We start from the raw sequence: 15967 nt of genomic DNA, 5'->3' as shown, positions 1-15967 counted from the left end.
CCGTGCAGGCCTGCGACTGTGCAGTCAGCCGATAGACGCTGACGTCGGATCCGACTTCAAGGTGTTAGTTCTGACTTTCAAAGCCTTACGCAGCCTGGGACCGGCATACCTGCGGGACCGTCTCTTCCCGTATATGCCCCGGAGGTCGCTTCGTTCGGCCTCCCAAGCTAGGCTGATTGTCCCCGGCCCGAAAGATGCCCGTCTTGCCTCTACCACAGCCAGGTCTTTTTCGGTCCTGGCCCCAACCTGGTGGAATCACTCCCTATAGAGATTCAGAACCTACCTGACTTACTAGCCTTTTGTAGGGCCTGTAAAACAGGGCTGTTCCACCAGGTCTTTGGGTGAGGCGGCAGCCAGTTTGGTGTCGTGGTTAAGTGTGCGGACTCTTATCTGGGAGAACCAAGTTGGATTCCCCACTCCTCCACTTACACCTGCTAGCATGGCCTTGGGTCAGCCATAGCTCTGGCAGAGGGCAGCTGCTGTGAGAGCCCTCTGAGCCCTACCTACCTTATAGAGTGTCTGTTGTGGGGGACGAAGGTAAAGGAGATTGTAAGCCACTCTGAGACTCTTCGGAGTGGAGGGCGGGATATAAATCCAGTATCTTCATCTATCTCACAGGGTGTCTGTTGGGGGGGGGGGGGGGAGGAGGTAAAAGAGATTGTGAGCCGCTCTGAGACTCTTTGGAGTGGAGGGCGGGATATAAATACAATATCTTCATCTACCTCACAGAGTGTCTGTTGTGGGGGGGAGGAAGGTAAAGGAGATTGTGAGCCGCTCTGAGACTCTTCGGAGTGGAAGGTGGGATATAAATCCAATATCTTCATCTACCTCACAGGGTGTCTGTTGTGGGGGGGAGGAAGGTAAAGGAGATTGTGAGCCGCTCTGAGACTTTTCGGAGTGAAGGGCGGGATATAAATCCATCATCTACCTCACAGGGTGTCTGTTGTGGGGGAGGAAGGGAAAGGAGATTGTGAGCCGCTCTGAGACTCTTCGGAGTGGAGGGCGGGATATAAATCCAATATCTTCATCTACCTCACCGGGTGTCTGTTGTGGGGGGGGGGAGGTAAAGGAGATTGTGAGCCGCTCTGAGACTCTTCGGAGTGGAGGGCGGGATATAAATCCAATATCTTCATCTACCTCACCGGGTGTCTGTTGTGGGGGGGGGGGGGGAGGTAAAGGAGATTGTGAGCCGCTCTGAGACTCTTCGGAGTGGAGGGCGGGATATAAAACCTATATCTTCTTCTAAATTGGTCGGCCTTCCCTACTGTATATCCTACTGCACTGTCCAGCTGCACCATCTCATCAAAATTGTTCTGCCGAGCTATTTCCTTACGGAATAATTGTAATTGCTTTTATTAATATATGATTTTAATGTGATTTTATTTATGTTGTGCTCCGCCCTGAGCCCCCACGGGGAAATGGGCGGAATATAAATACATTATTATTAATAATAATGACAGTGATATGCAATGCACCACCACTCTTTGGGCAGGTTAAAAGAGTTTTGCGCTTGAACTGTTTTCAGTGCCTTAATCTCTCCCTCCTCCCCCCCCCCTTAAATGTTGGAAGGGAAAATGCGGCTGTTGAACTCCCAGGTCTTAAAAATATTTACAAGCATTCCAGTAAAAAAGAATTTATATTCATTTGAGTGTAACGTTTCAACCCCACGAAGAATGTTTTATTGCATTTTTCCCTAAGCAATTATTTTAGCTAAACTACTTCTCAATGCTGGGGGGGGGGGGGGGGGGGGGGGGGGAACTTTTGGAGATCTTTGCATAGGGTGTAAGATTAGCAAGACACAACTCAGGAAATGTTGTTTACCACACACGCGTGGGAAATTTGAAGTGAACTCTTGCGTGCGTGTGCAAGTCGCCGCTGACCGATGGCGACCCCACTGGGTTTTCAAGGCAAGAGACTTTCAGAGGTGATTTCCCATTGCCTGCCTCCGCATTGTGACTCTGGTATTCTTTGGTGGTCTCCCATTGAAATACTATGGACATCTGAAGCTGCCTTCTACTGAATCAGACCCCCCTCGGCTCATCAAAGTCAGTCTTGTCTACTCAGACTGGCAGCGGCTCTCCAGGGTCTCAAGCTGAGGTTTTCCACACCTATTTGCCTGGACCCTTTTTTGGAGATGCCAGGGATTGAAGCTGGGACCTTCTGCTTCCCAAGCAGATGCTCTACCACTGAGCCACCATCCCTCCCCAAAACATATGAACATATGAAGCTGCCTTATACTGAATCAGACCCTGGGTCCATCAAAGTCAGTCTTGTCTACTCAGACTGGCAGCGGCTCTCCAGGGTCTCAAGCTGAGGTTTTCCACACCCATTTGCCTGGACCTTTTTTAGTTGGAGATGCCGGGGATTGAACCTGGGACCTTCTGCTTACCAAGCAGATGCTCTATCACTGAGCCACCACTCCTCCCTAAAGTCAGTCTTGTCTACTCAGACTGGCAGTGGCTCTCCAGGGTCTCAAGCTGAGTTTTTCACACTTATTTGCCTGGATCCTTCTTAGTTAGAGATGCCGGGGACTGAACCGGGGACCTCCTGCTTACCAAGGTGATGCTCTACCACTGAGCCACAGCCTTTACCAGTTATGAAGCTGCCTTCTACTGAATCAGACCTTTGGTCCATCAAAGTCAGTCTTGTCTACTCAGACTGGCAGCGGCTCTCCAGGGTCTCAAGCTGAGGTTTTTCACACCTATTTGCCTGGACCTTTTTTAGTTGGAGATGCCGGGGATTGAACCTGGGACCTTCTGCTTCCCAAGCAGATGCTCTGCCACTGAGCCACCGTCACTGACCATTGCCAGCCCCGCTTAGCTTCCAGGATCTGGCAAGATCGGGCTAGCCTGAGCCCATCCACGTCAGCTAGGCCTCAGTGACTTAGAGTAGGGGTGGCCAAACTGTGGCGCTTTCGCACACATCGTGCGGCTCTCAGAGCTCCCACTGTCCCATCAACTCTCTTTAAATCACTCCTCCAAGCCAAGGCAGCTGGCAGCTTTTGAGAATGCAGTCTATTTGCTATTTACCTTCCTTCCTGCTCGCCTGTCTTCTGGCTCTGAAACAACTTTTGTTTGTGTTCTGAGGCTCTCAGACATCTGACGTTTATTAGAATCATAGAAGAGTTGGAAGGGACCTCCGGCGTCATCTAGTCCAACCCCCTGCACAATGTAGGAAACCCAGAAACACCTATCCCAAATTCACAGGATCTTCATTGCTGTCAGATGGCCATCTAGCCTCTGTTTGAAAAACCTCCAAGGAAGGAGAGCCCACCACCTCCTGAGGAAGCCTCTTCCACTGAGGAAACCGCTCTACCTGTCAGGAAGTTCTTCCTAAGGTTGAGCCGGAAACTCTTTTGATTTAATTTCAATCCATTGGTTCTGGTCCAGCTTCCGGGGCCACAGAAAACAATTCCACACCATCCTCTAGATCAGGGGTAGCCAGTGGTAGGTCCTGAGATTCTTGTCCAAGGTTTGATTTTGCTCAAGTTGCCCCCCACCCCTCCCCAGTGCCTCTGCCCCACATTTCAGATGAGTTTGGCTCCTGGTTTACCCTTCAGAAAGCTAAAATATATATTTTTTTGGGGGGGGGGCGCTCTTTGTGATAATTTTTTTTGTGCCTCTTTATTTTCTTTCTTTTAAAGCTTTAGTACTTGGAAGATTCCCCTGGTCCATTAAGTAATGCAGCCACTCTCCTACATGAATATTTCAGGGAAAAAGCAAAAGTGCAGCATTAGTCATCCATTCAGGCCGGAATGGGCATTGATCCTTCAGAGCAAAGAAGATACGGGTGTCATGCAAGGAACAGCAGCACTTTCGAGGGCAGACGGCTTCTTTTCCGGGCTGGCAACAGGCTGCTCTTTCTTACTGTAGCCGAGACTTCTCTGAGCCTCCCGGGTTTGTGGATTTGCAAGGGGTTGTTGATAGAAAGTGACCCTAGGTCACGTACTGTACTGGGGGAAACTTCCTTCTATGAGTGATACCCTTGGTTTATTTAGCTCAGTGCCCCTCTGCCTTTCCCTCTAGCTCAGAGAAATGCCTTCCCCAATGCTTGCTTACATTAGTGCTTGCTTCCCAGTTGCTCGCTTACATCCCAGTTGCTCGCTTACCTCAGCCTCTGTGTCCTGTTGTTGGCCCTTCAAAGGAAGTGACTGGCCCCTGTGTGAGACAGAATGCTGGACTAGATGGACCACTGGTCTGATCCAGCAGGGTTGTTCTTATGGTCTTCTCAGGGAAGGCCTCGGCCTCTCTGCCCTGTTGTTGGCCCTCCAGAGGAACTGGTTGGCCCCTGTGAGAGACAGGAGGCTGGACTAGATGGACCCTCCCTGGTCTGATCCAGCAGGGCTCTTGTGATGTTCTTCTCAGGGGAAGGCCTCGGCCTCTCTGCCTGTTGCTGGCCCTCCAGAGGAACTGGTTGGCCCCTGTGTGAGACAGGAGGCTGGACTAGATGGACCCTCCCTGGTCTGACCCAGCAGGGCTCTTCTGAGGTTTTTCTCAGGGGAAGGCCTCGGCCTCTCTGCCCTGTTGCTGGCCCTCCAGAGGAACTGGTTGGCCCCCTGTGTGAGACAGGAGGCTGGACTAGATGGACCCTCACTGGTCTGATCCAGCAGGGCTCTTGTAATGTTCTTCTCAGGGGAAGGCCTCAGTCTCTCTGCCCTGTTGTTGGCCCTCCAGAGGAACTGGTTGGCCACTGTGTGAGGTGGGATGCTGGACTAGATGGACCCTCCCTGGTCTGATCCAGCAGAGCTCTTCTGATGTTCTTCTCAGTGGAAGGCCTCGGCCTCTCTGCCCTGCTGTTGGCCCTCCAGAGGGACTGGCTGGCCCCTGTGTGAGACAGGAGGCTGGACTAGATGGACCCTCCCTGGTCTGTCCCAGCAGGGCTCTTCTGGTGTTCTTCTCAGGGGAAGGGCCTCGGCCTCTCTGCCCTGCTGTTGGCCCTCCAGAGGAACTGGTTGGCCCCTGTGTGAGACAGGAGGCTGGACTAGATGGACCCTCCCTGGTCTGACCCAGCAGGGCTCTTCTGAGGTTTTTCTCAGGGGAAGGCCTCGGCCTCTCTGCCCTGTTGCTGGCCCTCCAGAGGAACTGGTTGGCCCCTGTGTGAGACAGGAGGCTGGACTAGATGGACCCTCACTGGTCTGATCCAGCAGGGCTCTTGTAATGTTCTTCTCAGGGGGAAGGCCTCAGTCTCTCTGCCCTGTTGTTGGCCCTCCAAGGAACTGGTTGGCCACTGTGTGAGGTGGGATGCTGGACTAGATGGACCCTCCCTGGTCTGATCCAGCAGAGCTCTTCTGATGTTCTTCTCAGGGGAAGGCCTCAGCCTCTCTGCCCTGTTGTTGGCCATCTGGAGGAACTTGGTGGTCACTGTGTGAGGCAGGAGGCTGGACTAGATGGACCCTCCGTGGTCTTGATCCAGCAGGGCTCTTCTAATGTCCTTACATTTTGCCACAGAGCTTTCCAAATATGGAATAGCAGACTGAGCTGCAATGGTGTGGCAGTATTTTTTCCCCAAATAGCAGAATGTGAAACAAGTTGTATGGCTTTTTTGGGGGTGGGTGGGGTGAGGAATAGGAAGAACTGTGGGCAGGAGAAGCAGAGCTTACAGGGGGCAGCCCTGCATCTGGTTGGAACCCCAGCGGAGGTCAAGCGTGCTCTCCAGCGGACCACACCGGCTTTTGATAGGTTTTTGTCAGCCGAGGTCCACTTCCCTGACGTCTGCTCTTCCGACGTGCTGAAGCCTTTGGATTTCGTTCTGGGTTGGATGATTTCAAAGTGATTTTCTCAGCCACCCCTTTAAAAGCTCTTCGCTTTCGTTCCTTTCTCTCTGTGCGGAGGAAAACTTGCTTAGCCAGCACATCGGAGGAGTTGTTGAGATGCCGTCGCTGGGCAGGGTAATTGTTTTCGGTCTGAAATATTTACCGGGTGGGGAGCATCTCGGTGTCTCTCATGTTGTCCTACAAAACGCGATCGGAGCACAGACTTTGGTGTGCGCTCGTGCGTGCGTGCGTGTGTGGGGTAAAACCAGTCTTACACAACCGAGAATCTTTTTTTTGCCATTCTCTCACATTTGGATTTTTGCAGATTTCACGGTGCAATCGTGTTAGTGGCGGCTTCCTTCTCTTGCACTCTGCATTTCGTAGAAAATGCCGTTCCCTGTTCTGTCCTTAACAAAACTCACTGCAGGGCTTTGTGTGTGTGCAGGCAAGGTCTCTTGGATCGAGCCCTGTAGAACAAACGCCGGGATACCTTGACTGAACTGCTCTGACGGTGAAAAGGCTCGGCGCTTGGTGCAGAGATGAACGACGTTGTTACAAGTGTGGTCGGACATTAACCCGTCCCAGCTAAGTGCTCTTCAGAAACAAAGGAACTGGCAGTTTTGAATAGGGACTGTTACTGGCATGATGTTATGGTGGCCTAGCGGGCACTGTGGCGCAGAGTAGTAAAGCAGCAGTACTGCAGTACCGTGGTCTGAATTCTCTGCTCACGACCTGAGTTCGATTCCAGTGGAAGCTGGATTCAGGTAGCCGGCTCCAGGTTGACTCAGCCTTCCATCCTTCTGAGGTCGGTAAAATGAGGACCCAGCTTGCTGGGGGAACAGTGTAGATGACTGGGGAAGGCAGTGGCAAACCACCCCGTAAAAAGTCTGCCGTGAAAACGTGAGAAAGCAGCGTCACCCCAGAGTCAGAAACGACTGGTGCTCGCACAGGGGACCTTTCCTTTCCTTCTGTCCCCTCTAAGAGCCCCTTGGCGCAGAGTGGTAAAGTTGCAGTACTGCAGTCAGAGCCCTCTGCTAACAACCTGAGTTCGATCCCAGCGAAAGCTGGTTCAGGTAGCCGGCTCCAGGTTGACTCAGCCTTCCATCCTTCTGAGGTCGGTCAAATGAGTCCCCAGCTTGCTGGGGGGAAAGCATAGATGACTGGGGAAGGCAATGGCAAACCACCCCGTAAAAAGGTCTGCCATGAAAACGTTGTGAAAGCTAGGTCGCCCCAGAGTCGGAAACGATTGGTGCTTGCCCAGGGGACCTTTCCTTTCCTATGATGGCCTTGGTAGAAGATTTGGCTTCTGGCATTCCCCCAGAGGTAAAGCGGAAGAGACAGCTCAGCTGCAATTCGGCTGTAAGTCTGCTTCTATACCCTTCATGACTTTGGACCCTCTTATTACATATGAACATACGAAGCTGCCTTCTACTGAATCAGACCCCTGGTCCATCAAAGTCAGTCTTGTCTACTCAGGCTGGCAGCGGCTCTCCAGGGTCCCAAGCCGAGGCTTTTCACACCAACTTGCCTGGACCCTTTTTAGTTGGAAATGCCGGGGATTGAACCTGGGACCTCCGGCTTACCAAGCAGGTGCTCTACCACTGAGCCACCGTCCCTCCCTTAACTGGCAGTGGCTCTCCAGGGTCTCCAGCTGAGGCTTTTCACACCTACTTGCCTGGACCCTTTTTTGGAGATACCAGGGATTGAACCTGGGACCTTCTGCTTCCCAAGCAGATGCTCTACCACTGAGCCACCGTCCCTCCCTCCCTTGTGGGGCTGGCTCTCTTCGTGTGCTCTGCCATGACCACGTCTTGCTTGTCAGCAGGGGCCAGCGAAGGTGGTGGTGGTGTCCGGGAGGAGCCAGCATCCTTTGCCTCGAGATGTTTGTATGTAGTGTGTAAATGAAAATACATTTTGCACAACCCCGGTCCGAAGCCTGATGAAGCTATACGTGAAACGGCTGGTCTCAGCTAGCGGCCCCATTTTCGGAATTGTGGGGCACGACTTTCATTTCCACTGAATACTCAAATAAAGGCATTTGTCTCCATTCTAAAATTGCAATTTTTGCGGTGAAATTCATTGTTAATTGAACTGTTGTTCTTCTGGTTTATGCTTTTTTAGTGGGACTTCGTCAAGCTAAACGAGAGCCCCGTGGCGCAGAGTGTTAAAGCTGCAGTACTGCAGTCCTAAGCTCTGCTCACGACCTGAGTTCGATCTCCGGCGGAAGCTGGGTTTTCAGGTAGCCGGCTCGAGGTTGACTCAGCCTTCCTTCCTTCCGAGGTCGGTCAAATGAGTCCCTAGCTTGCTGGGGGGAAAGCGGAGAGGACTGGGGAAGGCAGTGGCAAACCACCCCGTCAAAAGTCTGCCGTGAAAACGTCGTGAGAGCAATGTCACCCGAGAGCCAGAAATAACTGGTGCTTGCACAGGGGACTTTCCATTTCCATCAAGCTAAGGAACTGAGTTTGATAAAGCTACGGTGCTGTGTAGCACATGCCTATTGGAAACTTATCGTCATAGTCTGTAAAGAATTTGTGGTAGTATTGTGTAAACACTTCTTGGATATATGGATTGTTTGTATTTCTGCCAATAATTTCTGGCCGTGAGGTTTGTTGCTCTTGCCAGCTCTTTTCCACGGCTTCCTCTCGTCGGTTTGGCTACTTCCAAGGACTAGCCAGGACCGACCTTGCTCAGCTTCTGAGATCTGATGAGATCAGGCTTACCTGGGCTTATCTGGGTCAGGGCTTTTCTGCTGGGGCCAGCCTGCAAGTAGGCAAAATCAACAGCTGCCTGTAGAAGAAGAAGACGACCTTAGTTTTATACCCCGTCCTTCTCTTTGAATCAGAGTCTCATGATCTCCTTTATCTTCTTCCCCCACAGCAGACACCCTGTCAGGTGGGTGGGGCCGAGAGAGCTCTCCCAGAAGTTGCCGTTTCAAGGACAACTCCTGCGAGAGCCATGGCTGACTCAAGGCCATTCCAGCAGGTGTAAGTGGAGGAGTGGGGAATCAAACCCGATTCTTCCAGATAAGAGAGCTCTGGCTGACCCAAGGCCATTCCAGCAGCTGCAAGTGGAGAAGGGGGGAATCAAACCCTGTTCTCCCAGATAAGAGAGCTCTGGCTGACCTAAGGCCATTCCAGCAGCTGCAAGTGGGGGAGTGGGGAATCAAACCCAGTTCTCCCAGATAAGAGTCCACGCACTTAACCACTACACCAGGGTTGGTCAAACTTGCTTAACACAAGAGCCACATAAAATAAATGTCAGTTGTTTGAGAGCCGCAAGACATGAAAGTCAGATGTTTGAGAGCCACAAGAGAGAGGGAGGGAGGGAAGGAAGGAAGGAAGGAGGGAAGGAGGGAAGGAGAAGATGATGTTGAATTTATATCCCACCCTCCACTCTGAATCTCAGAGTCTCTGAGCGTCTCACAACCTTCTTTATCTTCCTCCCCCACGACAGACACCCACCCTGTAAAGTGGGTGGGGCTGAGAGGACTCTCACAGCAGCTGCCCTTTTCAAGGACAATCCTGCAAGAGCTACAACTGACCCAAGGCCATTCCAGCATGTCCAAGTGGAGGAGTGGGGAATCAACCCCGGTTCTCCCATATAAGAGTCCTCAGCCTTAACCACTACACCAAACTGGCTCGAAGGAAGGAAGGAAGGAAGGAAGGAAGGAAGGAAGGAAGGAAGGAAGGAAGGAAGGAAGGAAGGAAGGAAGGAAGGAAGGAAGGAAGGAAGGAAGGAAGGAAAATAGATGGAGGGAGGAGGGAGGGAGAGGTGGAAAGAGAATCACTTTAACTTTAAATGCATTCTGCAAGCCACTGGATAAATGCTTCCCCAAGCTGGCTGATGGTATGATGGGGCTTCTGGAGCCACACAATATGTTTGAAAGAGCCACATGTGGCTCCCGAGCCGTAGTTTGGCCACCCCTGCACTACACCAAAGTGGCTTTCTGTACGTGGGCTTTCTCAATTGTGGTCCCTGCCTTCCGGCATGGCCTCAGGAGGTAAGGAAAGCTCCCACACTGCCGGCCTTCCGCAAGCTGTGCCAAAGCGTACTATTCAAGACGGCTTTTCTGGACAGGTTCACAGGGCGGCAGTGTAGAAGAGAGTTCACAGGCTTACTTGGAGAAATGACTGAGACTTTGGTCCGTACTGCTGTGCGTAGCTCATTGAAAACAGAATCTAAGTTATGTAATTCCTGTGCTACTTAATGTGTCATGTGAATAGTTAGGCTGTCCTTCATTCTTTCTGTCAGTTCCAAGCTTCTAGAATCATAATGCGCCGGTCGTTGAATGTCCCATTTTGTCTACTGCGTTGACTCACTCTGCGTCATTCGCCCCGAGTCCCTGTAAGAAAGGCAGACTATAAATAACTTAAATAAAACAACGAACAAATCAACCCGTAGGTCCACTGGCCTCGATTGGTATTTGCGGACTCTCAATGAAATTGCTGAGCAGTCAGAATGGATAAAAGGAAGTCCTTCTTCACCCAAAGTGTGATTAACATGTGGAATTCACTGCCACAGGAGGTGGTGGCGGCTGCAAGCATAGCCAGCTTCAAGAGGGGATTGGATCAACATCTGGAGCAGAGGTTCATCAGTGGTTTTTAGCCACAGCTTATAGTTGGAACTCTCTGTCTGGGGCAAGTGATGCCCTGTATTCTTGGTACGTGGAGAGGGGGCACAGTGGGAGGGCTTCTAGTGTCCTGGCCCCACTGATGGACCTCTTGATGGCACCTGGGTTTCTTGGCCACTGTGTGACACAGAGTGTTGAACTGGATGGAGCATTGGCCTGATCCAACATGGTGTCACTTATAAGAACATAAGAGAAACCATGTTGGATCAGGCCACTGACCCATCCAGTCCAACACTGTGTCACACAGTGGCCAATACACACACACACACACTCACACACACACACACACACACTGTGGCCAATAGCCACATATTTTCTTATATGGAGCAGAGGTCCATCAGTGGCTGTTAGCTACAGCGTATTGTTGGAACTTTCTTTCTGGGGCAGTGATGCTCTGTATTCCTGGTGCTTTTGGGGGGGCAACAGTGGGAGGGCTTCTAGTGTCCTGGCCCCACTGGTGGACCTACTGATGGTGCCTGTTTTTTTTGTCACTGTGTGACACAGAGTGTTGGACTGGGTTGGCCATTGGCCTGATCCAGCATGGCTTCTCTTATGTTCTTCTGTGACACAGAGTGTTGGACTAGGTGGGCCATTGGCCTTATCCAACATGGCTTCTCTTATGTTCTTATGAATGTAAACATGGCCCCATCACATGCTCATCCACCATGTTGGATCAGGCCAGTGGCCCATCCAGTCCAACACTCTGTGTCACATAAGAACATAAGAGAAGCCATGTTGGATCAGGCCAGTGGCCCATCCAGTCCAACACTCTGTGTCACATAAGAGAAGCCATGTTGGATCAGGCCAATGGCCCATCCAGTCCAACACTCTGTGTCACACAGTGGCCTACACACACACACACACACACACACACACACTGTGGCTAATAGCCACTTATATGTTCTTATATGGAACAGAGGTCCATCAGTGGCTGTTAGCTACGGCGTATTGTTGAAACTCTCTGTCTGGGGCAGTGATTCTCTGTATTCCTGGTGCTTTTTTGGGCGGGGGCTGGGGGGACAACAGTGGGAGGGCTTCTAGTGTCCTGGCCCCACTGGTGGACCTCTTGATGGTGCCTGTTTTTTTGGCCACTGTGTGACACAGAGTGCTGGACTGGATGGGCCATTGGCCTGATCCAGCATGGCTTCTCTTATGTTCTTATGAATGTAAACATGGCCCCATCACATGCTCATCCACCACACTCATGAGGACAGGTCCTGCAACAAAGTACATAAAAACATAAGAGAAGCCATGTTGGATCAGGCCAGTGGCCCCTCCGGTCCAACACTCTGTGTCACACGGTGGCCAAAAAACCCAAGTGCCCCAGACAGAGAGTTCCAATGATACGCTGTGGTTAACAGCCACTGATGGACCTCTGCTCCATATGCTTATCCAATCTCCTCTTGAAGCTGCCTATACTTGTACCAGCTGGTTCCCCTTTTCCTCCTTACTCTCACATGCATTTTCCCTGCCTGTGGATAATGGAAAGGGTCCTGCACAGCCGGTTCCCATGGCAGGATGCATAAATGTGCTCTACGTAGAGGTGTGCGCAGGCCTGCCCTTGCAACACCCCAGCTGACATGGTTGGCAAAAGCCCCTTTTGGCTTCCCCAGCTGTTCCTCTGCCCCGTTCACGCTGCATCGGATACGCCAAGCCAAAGCTGCAGAGCAGCTGCGAAGGCTTCCGGGCCATCGCCGGGCGTGCGCCTTCCCCTCTGGCCCGTTTTGCCTTCCATGAGACGCCCCGGGGCTCCGGTGTCCTCAGTTCAGTTGGAAAGAGAGTGTTCTGTTTCCTGGGAATGCAGCCGCTCCATTCCTCGGGAATACAGTTTGAGCAATGATCTAATCCCTGTAGCAAGTGAAGAGTCATTAGCAGGTTCTTCTTTACTGCAGTTGGTGGTGGGGGAGCCGCCCGGCCTGAGATTCTGCTCATTCCTGAGTATTTTCTCATGCTTCGAAATGCCAACAGGTGGCACTCTTGGCCGCCTGTGGGGTGGGTTACAGGGGGGGGGGGCAGAGAGTGTCTTAAATCATTCACCCGCTGCAGCACTGATCTCTCCCACCCTGCCGTGCCCCTGAGACGTTAGAAACCAGCAGCCTCGTACACAAAACATTGTGCACAAAGAAGGGTGGGTGAAGTGACGGACCCCGGAGGATTAGGGTCACGTTGAAGAAGAAGAAGACGGCTGCAGATTTATACCCCGCCCTTCTCTCTCTGAGTCAAGAGACTCAGAGCAGCTTACAGTCTCCTATATCTTCTGCCCCCCACAACAGACACCCTGTGAGGTGGGTGGGGTTGAGAGGGCTCTCCCAGCAGCTGCCTTTTCAAGGACAACCTCTACGAGAGCTATGGCTGACCCAAGGCCATTCCAGCAGGTGCAAGTGGAGGAGTGGGGAATCAAACCCGGTTCTTCCAGATAAGAGTCCGCATACTTAACCACTACAACAGACTGGCTCTCTGGAAGGAGAGGGAGAGAAAGAAGAAGCCGACTGTAGATTTATACCCCATCCTTCTCTCTGAATCAGAGACTCAGAGTGGATTACAGTCTCCTATATCTTCTCCCCCCACAACAGACACCCTGTGAGGCGGGTGGGGCTGAGAGGGCTCTCACAGCAGCTGCCCTTTCAAGGACAACTCCTGCAAGAGCTACAACTGACCCAAGGCCATTCCAGCAGGTGCAAGTGGAGGAGTGGGGAATCAAACCTGGTTCTCTCAGTTAAGAGTCCGCACACTTAACCACTACACAGGGGGAGGGACGGTGGCTCAGTGGTAGAGCATCTGCTTGGGAAGCAGAAGGTCCCAGGTTCAATCCCTGGCATCTCCAAAAAAGGGTCCAGGCAAATAGGTGTGAAAAACCTCAGCTTGAGACCCTGGAGAGCCGCTGCCAGTCTGAGAAGACAATACTGACTTTGATGGACCAAAGGTCTGATTCAGTATAAGGCAGCTTCATATGTTCATATATGAATATATGCACACCAAACTGGCTCTATAGATAAGAGAACAGCAACAAAAGATAGAACCAACCAGTCCATACCATCCAATGCATATATCGTTACTTCAGATTTTCCCTTATTAAGTTAACATAAGGTTATAAATATGAAGCAGGAATAAAAAGACAACTGTATTTAACGTGGACAAATAAAAAATCTGTATTCAACAGGATCTGTTTGGCTGTATATTTCAGGCTAAGGATAGAAGTGAATGAGGTTTTCAAGCATCTACTAAACCCTTATAGGGAACAGACCATGCAAAATTGGCCATCTATCACTTAGTAGGACGTTATTATCCGTCTACAAATTGCCTGGACTGAAATACCGGCCCTAAAATAATCTTCAAAATTGGCATCCGTACTCGATTGCTAACTATGCAACAACCTTAAACCCTAGTGACTAATCTTTGGGAAATTATCCTTGGAACCTCGCAAATTAATCTCAGCGAACAAAACGGAATAATTAAAGCAAAATAGGGCAATGGGAGGAATAGAGAATAAGATTAAAAAAAAAAATTAAAGAAGGTTTAAAAAAAAAATTGGGGTATGAACTTTTCCAGAGTCAGAGCTTCATTTGATACCCTGACAGTTTTGTTGGTCTCAGGGGTGCCACCGGCCTTGAATCTTACAAGATCCGTTGAAGTGTGTTAGAGTTCCTTGTTGGCCTTTTAGGATGATGCTATTTTGTGGTAGATTTTAGGGGAGCTCTGGGAGGAGAAGACACGTACCCATGAAACACGCGTAGGTGGATTGTGGTCCCAAGGGTGTCAATGGAAGTTTAGCATGACTCAAAATGGGCAACAAGAGCTTGCTGACATCACGCCAGTGCCGTTTTAGGAGAAAAACTTGCCTTTGGGCCATTTTTGTAACCATCCGACTTGTCACAGCAGTCCCTCGTCACAGGGAGCGGCTGCGTAGTCAAAAGGGTCTGTAATCTACCTCTCTTTCCATCCAGATTGTGCGGTTTCAACGGACCTCGCAGACGACATGAATATTCCATTATTAGCGCCGCTCAGCCTCCGGGATCCAGGCTCCTGCGTGGATCGTTAGGGTTCATAGCCCGTCAGTTCTCCTGTGTCCACACAGGAAGCCCCAGGGCAGGTAATAAGAACAGTAATTTTTAAAAATGCCCTGGGAAAGAGGAGTGTGCGAGAGAATACAACTAACCCCATGTTGGCATCTGCCATGAAAACCATGCTATTAATATTCTGTACAACAAGGGTTTTTTTTAAAAAAATGCACAGGAATTCAGTTCCAGCTGGGTTGGCATTAGGAAAGGAAAGGTCCCCTGTGCAAGCACCAGTCGTTCCTGACTCTGGGGTGACGTTGCTTTCACAACGTTTTCACAGCAGACATTTTACGGGGTGGTTTGCCATTGCCTTCCCCAGTCATCTACACTTTCTCCCCCAGCAAGCTGGGGACTCATTTGACCGACCTCGAAAGGATGGAAGGCTGAGTCAACCTGGAGCTGGCTACCTGAAAACTCAGCTTCCACCGGGGATCGAACTCCGGTCGTGAGCAGAGCTTAGGACTGCAGTACTGCAGCTTTACCACTCTGCGCCACGGGGGTCTTAGGCATTAGGGGGCATGGCCTAATATGCAAATGAGATCCTGCTGGGATTTTTCTACCAGAAGGCCTTGTGTACAGCCAGTCAGATCTCCAGTGGATCACTAGAAATGCTGCTAGGCAAGAAACTCACCAGGCTTCACCAGGTTTCTAAAAACAGTGGATGCTTGCGGGTGTCGTAGGGCAGTGAACATATGAAGCTGCCTTCTATTGAATCAGACCCTGGGTCCATCAAAGTCAGTATTGTCTTCTCAGACTGGCAGCGGCTCTCCAGGGTCTCAAGCTGAGGTTTTTCACACCTATTTGCCTGGACCCTTTTTTGGAGATGCCAGGGATTGAACCTGGGACCTTCTGCTTACCAAGCACATGCTCTACCACTGAGCCACCGTCCCTCCCAGTCTTGTCCTATACAATCCAGATCATGTTCTGGAGATCTGGAATGAAGCAAAAATGTGGAGATCTGTTTATGTTTGGATTCTGTAGATCTGCTGCACTAGTGGAGATACTTTCCCTGGCACAAGAAGCTTCAGTGCAACAGATTGCTGGGATCCAGCCCTAGCTACAGCTCGAACAAAGTTCTAATCCAGGGGCACCTTTAAGACCATCACAGTTTTATTCAAGGTATGTTTGTGTGCATGCACACTTCTTCGACTACAATGAAATGGAAGTTACCAGTCCGTACATTTAGGTAGGGGCGAGCAGCAAATTAACACAGCGTAACGAAGATGTTTAACAGATTCAAGGACCAAACAGGAATAACGAGCTTAGTTCATATGGTTACAAGTTGTTTCGGTTTAAACCCAGGGAGAAAACATGGTGAAGGCAGTAAATATGCCAAAATCGGAGACCGATGGGCGATTTGCCCCGCCTCAAAGAAGAAGATGCTGTAAGGTCTTCTCCATGCTTGTGAGAAGATGGATGGAGCATAATAGCAAGGTCTCAGTTATTGACTCTCAGCACTCCACAGTTAAGGCTACATCTGCCCGTCAGTCTCCAATTTTTACATATTTATTTCCTTCACCATATTTC

Source organism: Heteronotia binoei, chromosome 7 (genome assembly GCF_032191835.1).
Source record: "Heteronotia binoei isolate CCM8104 ecotype False Entrance Well chromosome 7, APGP_CSIRO_Hbin_v1, whole genome shotgun sequence".
Lineage (NCBI taxonomy): Eukaryota > Metazoa > Chordata > Lepidosauria > Squamata > Gekkonidae > Heteronotia > Heteronotia binoei.
Note: the sequence above shows the minus strand (reverse complement) of the source record.